Here is a 6,000-nt window from a genome sequence, read left to right on the forward strand (position 1 = left end):
AAAGAAAAAAATTTTTGCCTTGTGATGAGAACTCAAGATTTACTCCTTTAACCACTTTCATACATAACATACAGCAGTGTTCACATTACATCCCTGGTACTTATTTATTTTGTAACTAAACCATCTTTATCCAACACCCCTTCCCCTGACCTCCCGTCTCTGGTAACTTAAGCAGCACTCTTAATTCCCTCTCCTTGCGCACCAGGAAGCAAAGAGGGAAGAAAAAGTCTCTTGCCTCTTTGGCAGGTCCAGAGTTTTCCCCGGACTCCCTCCCGGCTATCCGTGGTGCCCTAACACCTTCAGGCTGTGTTCACACTGCCAGTCCTCTCCCTGTACTCCAACTGAAGCCCGGGCCTCAGCTCCCAGCCCCTCCTGCCCTGGCTGGTGAGCAGAGAAGTCTCTTGGGCTGGTGAGTGCTGGTCGGCAGTGAACTCTGTGTGGGAAGCTCTCTGCTTTGCCCTCCGCACCCGTTTTGTTGTGCTCTCCTCTGTGGCTTTAATGCTTCCCCCCTCTGCCCCCTGCAGTCTCTGCCCATGAAGGGGCTTCTAGTGTGTGGACACCTTTTCTGCTTCCCAGCTTCCTCCCCAAGGTGCAGGTCCCATCACAATTCTTTTGTCTCTGATTTTTTCTTTTTTCTTGTGCCCTACCTAGGTACGTTGGGGAGTTTCTTGCCTTTTGCGAGGTCTGAGCTCTTCTGCCAGCGTTCAGTAGGTGTTCTGTAGGAGTTGTTTCATGTGTAGATGTATTTCTGATGTGTCTGTGGTGGGGAAGGTGATCTCCGTGTCTTACTTTTCCGCCATCTCTTTTGAGGATTTTTGCATCTATATTTATCATCGTGATATTTGCCTAAAATTTTCTTTTTTAGTAGTGTCTTTGGTACCAGGGTGATAGTGACCTCATAGAATGAGCTCAGAAGTGTTCCTTCCTCTTTCATATTTTGAAATAGTTTGAGAAGAATAATGTTAACTCTTTTCTACATATTTGGTAGAATTCAGCCTTGAAACCATCTGGTCCTGGACTTTTATTTGTTTGAAAGTTTTTTAAATTACTGATTCAGTTCCATTACTGGTAATTGGCCTGCTAATATTTTCTACTTCTTCCTAATTTAGTCTTGGGAGATTGTACATTTCTAAGAATTTTTTCATATCTTTTATGTTGTCCATTTTATTGGCATATGACTTCTTAATAATCTCATGATTATTTCTGTGGTGTTGGTTGTAACTTCTTTTTCTTTTCCTGTTTTATTCATTTGGGTCCTCACTCATTTTTCTTATTGAAACTGGCTAAAGTTTTATCCATTTTGCTTATCTTTGAAAATAACCAGGTCTAGTTTCATTGATCTTTTCTATTGTTGTTCATCTCTATTTCATTTACTTCTGCTCTGAGCTTTATGATTTGTTTTTTATTAACTTTGTGTTTTGTTTGTTCTTCTGTTTCTAGTTACTTTAGGTGTAAGTTTAGGTCATTTATTTGAGATTTTTCTTGCCCCCTGAGGTAGGCTTGTATTGCTATAAATTTTTCTCTTAGAACTGATTTTGATGGGTCTCATTGGTCTTAGATCATTTTGTTTTTGTTTTTGTTTGCCTCCAGGTATTTTTTATTTTCCTTTTAATTTCATCTGTGACCCATTGGTTGTTTGATGTCCTATTGTTTCGACTCCATATTTTTGTGTTTCTTTGCAGTTTTCTTCTTGTAGTTTATTTCTAGCCTCAAGGCATTATGGTTGGAAAAGATGCTTAGTATAATTTAAATCTTCTTAAATTTATTGAGACTGGTTTTGTGTCCTAGCATGCTATCTATCCTGAAGAATGTTCTATGTGCTCTTGAAAAGAATGTTTTTACTCTGCTGCTTTTGGATGGAATGTTCTATGTATGTCTATTAATTCCATCCAGCCTAATGTGTAATTTAAGGCCAGTGTTGCCTTATTGATTTCCTGTCTGTAGGATCTGTCCTTTGATGTAAGTGGGTTGTTAATGTCTCCTACTATTATTGTGTTACTTTCACTTTCTCCATTCATGTCTGTTAATATTTGCTTTATGTATTTAGGTAAAGCTATGTTGGGTGCATATATATTTATAATTGTTATATATTCTTGTTGGATTAATCTCCCCCTCATTGTGTAATATCCTTGTCTCTTGTTACAGTCCTTATTTTAAAGTATATTTTGTCTAATATAAGTATTTCTATCCCAGCTTTCTTTTTGTTTCCATTTGCAGGGAGTACCTTTTTCTGTCCCCTCACTTTCAGTCTGTGTGTCTTTAGACCTGCAATGAATCTCTTGTAGGCAGTATAAATATAGATAGATAGATAGATAGATAGATGATAGATAGATAGATAGATAGACAGATAGATGGGTCTTGTTTTTGTATACATTCAGCTACTCTATGTATTTTGATTGGAACATTTAATCCATTTACATTTACATAATTATTGATAAGTATGTACTTATTGCCTTTTTGCTAATTCTTTTTTGGGTTGTTTTTGTAGTTCGTTTTTGTCCTTTCTTCTTCTATTCCTCTCTTCTTCTGTGATTTAATTAGTGTCTTTAAAGTCATTCCTTTAAAGGATTCCTTTCTCATTTTTGTGTGTGTATCTATTATATATTTTTAATTTTTGGCTACCATGTTGTTTGTATATAACAGTCTATATGTGTGATTATTTTAAGTTGCTGATCTCTTAAGTTAGTATGCATTTTAACAGTCCTGCATTTTTGTCCCCCCCAACCTGTTTATTGTTTTGACATCATATTTTATATCTGTTTGTTTTGTGTATCCTTAACTACTTATTGTGTATATAGATGATTTTACAACTTTTGTCTTTTAAACTTCCTACTAACTTTGTACATGATTGATTTACTACATATACCTTGTATTTACTTTTACCAATTAGCTTTTTCCTTTTGTATTTTTGTACTTCTAGTTGTGACCTTTTCTTTTTACCTTAGAGTAGTCCCTTTAACATTTCTTGTAAAGCTGATTTGGTGGTGCTGAACTCTTAGTTTCTGCTTTTCTGTAAAACTTTTATATCTCCATCAAATCTGAATGAAAGTCTTGCTGGTAAAGTATCCTTGGTTGTAGGTTTTTCCCTTTCATCACTTTTAGTATGTTACCCTACTTCCTTCTGGCCTGGAGTTTCTGCTTATAATTCAGCTGATAGCCTTATGGGAGTTTCCTTGTATGTAACTTGCTTTTTTTTCACTTGCTGCTTTTAATATTCTCTCTTTAATTTTTGCCACTTTAATTACAATATGTTTGGGTGTGGTCTTTTTTGGGTTGATACTTCTTGGGATTTTCTGTGTTTCTTGGACCTGGATGTCTGATTCCTTTTCCTTTTCCAGATTGGGGATATTTTCAGCTATTATGTCCACATATGTTCTATGCTCCTTTCTCTCTCTTTTTTTCTTCTGGACCCCTATATTGAAAATATTAGAATGCTTGATGTTTTCCCAGAGGTCTTTTAAAATGTCCTCTTTCTTATCATTTTTTTCCTGTTCAGCTTGAGTGATTTCCACTACTCTGTATTCCAGTTTGCTGACCCATTCATCTCTGTCATCAAATCTATAGTTGATTCCTTCTAATGTATTTTTTATTTAAGTTCTTGAAATCTTCAGCTCTGTTTAATCCTTCTTCATGTTTTCTAACTCTTTGTTTTAAACTTATGTCTTCTCACTCTGTTCGTTCATTCTTTTTAAATAATACTTTATTTCTTTTTACAGTAGGTCCTTATTGTTTATCTATTTTAAATATAGCAGTGTGTACATGTCAATCCCAAACTCCCAATCTATCCCTCCGCCCAGCCTTCCCCCAAGTAACCATAAGTTCATTCTCTATGTCTGTTTCTGTTTAGTAAATAATTCTTTTGGGGCTTCCCTGGTGGCGCAGTGGTTGAGAGTCCGCCTGCCGATGCAGAGAACGCGGGTTTGTGCCCCGGTCCGGGAAGATCCCACATGCCGCGGAGCGACTGGGTCCGTGAGCCATGGCCGCTGAGCCTGCGCGTCCCGAGCCTGTGCTCCACAACGGGAGAGGCCACAACAGTGAGAGGCCCACTTACCACCAAAAAAAAAAAAAAAAAGAATTCTTTTGTATCATTTTTTAAAGATTTTGCATATAAGCAATATCATATGATATTTGTCTTTCTCTATCTGACTTACTTCAATTAGTATGATAATTCTTCAGCTCTGTTTGGTCCTTCTTCATATTTTCTAACTCTCTGTTTTAAAGTTATAACTTCTCACTCTGTTCATTCATTCTTCTCACAAGTTCTTTGAGCATCTTTGTGATCATTACCTTGAATTCTTTATCAGGTAGATTGTTTATCTTCACTTAGCTTAGTTCAAGTTCTTTGATATTATCTTGCTCCTTTGCTTGAAACACATTGCTCTGTTGTCAAATTTTGCCTGATTCTCTGTGCTTCTATGCATTTGGTAGGTTGGTTACATTTCCGGACCATTGAGGAGTGATTTTATGTAAGAAAATTCCTATGTGGCACATCAGTGCACTCTACTCTGTTCACCAGATCTATAAGCTCTAGCTGTGCTCTCTATGTGGGCTGCATGTGTCCTTCTGTTTCAGTAGACTAATTACCCTTGACATGGTAATGGGCGTGGCTGGCCCACAGTCCAGTTTGTTGCCAGGCCCTGCCTTGTGAGAAACCTCTTGGTTTCTGGTGGCTGGGGTTAGATCACAAGGCAGCTGTCTATGGAACCCTGTGGGGTCCTGGGGCTAATGGCAGCCCACTGGTGTGTGGGTCCATGGCCTCAGGGGCAGAAGCCCAAGAATGGTGTCACCCTGCTGATTGGCAAGTCTATTTCATGAGACAGTTTGTTGCAGGGCCACAGTGGTCTCCATGCCTGCTGGTAGGTGGGACTCAAGCCTAGGATGTCTAAGGGTTGGTGTCCTGGTGAGGCCAGGTTCTGTGGCAAGTGCTGTCCCACTGATGGGCAGAGTTATGTCTTAGGTTCTCTGTCTGCCAGACCTGGCTGTCCAGGAGATTGTACCAGCCTGCTGGTGAGTAAGGCCAGGGCTCAGGGGGTCCTGAGCTGGTGCCAGTACACTGTTGAGTTGGTAACATACTGACAATGTTTGTTGCAGTGCTGCACTAGCCCTGTGGCCAGTATCTACCTGCTGGTGGGCAGGGCCAGGGCCCAGGGTGTTCTGGGCCTGGTGCCTGGCCACTGAGTGAGGTTCAGTTCCAGAGCTAGTGCTGGGCCACTGGTGTGAGGTTTCAGGTCCTGGGTTCTCTGACTGCAGGACCTTGAAGATGCCAGAGTTGGTTTCAGTCCACATGTTGGTGGGGTCAGTGCCCAAGGTACCCCAGTTCTGATGCCAACCCCCTGTTAGGGGGCTGGGCCTTGAAGTAGGTAGAGCCAGGTCATAGAGTGACTTGAGGCTCAGCTGATCCTATAGCAGCCAGCCTGCTGGTGGGTGGGGCTGTGTCCCTGCCCAGATAGCTGCTTGACCTGTCACATCCCAGGACTGGTGCTGACTGTATGGCAGGTAGGGCTGGGTCCTGACACTAATAAGCTTGAGGGAGTGTTCCAAAATGGTGCTTGGAAGCAGCAGTGACCTTGTGGTGGGATAAGCTCCAAAAATTGGCTGCTTCCAGCATCTATATCACCAGGGTGACTCTCAATTGCCTCCTAACTCTCCAGGAGGCTCTTCAAGATCAGCAAGTGGGTCTGACATAGGCTTCTTTCAAATTATTCCTTCTGCCCTGGGTCTCAGAGCATGTGAAATTTTGTATTTGTCTTTTTAGAGAAGGATCTATTTTCCACAGCCCTCTGGCTGTCTCTCACACCCCAATGGCCTTCAAAGCCAAACATTCTGAGGGCATGTCTACCCAGTGTAGGACCCCCAAGCTGGGGAGTCTGATGTGGGGCTCATACCCCTTACTCATTGGGAAGAATCTCTGCAATTGTAATCACACTCCTGTTTGTGGGTCACCTAACTGATGGTATGGATCTTGCTTATACCATGTAACTGTCCCTCCTATGTATGTCC

This window comes from Mesoplodon mirus (genome assembly GCF_964341445.2).
Source record: "Mesoplodon mirus genome assembly, chromosome: X".
Taxonomy (NCBI): Eukaryota; Metazoa; Chordata; class Mammalia; order Artiodactyla; family Ziphiidae; genus Mesoplodon; species Mesoplodon mirus.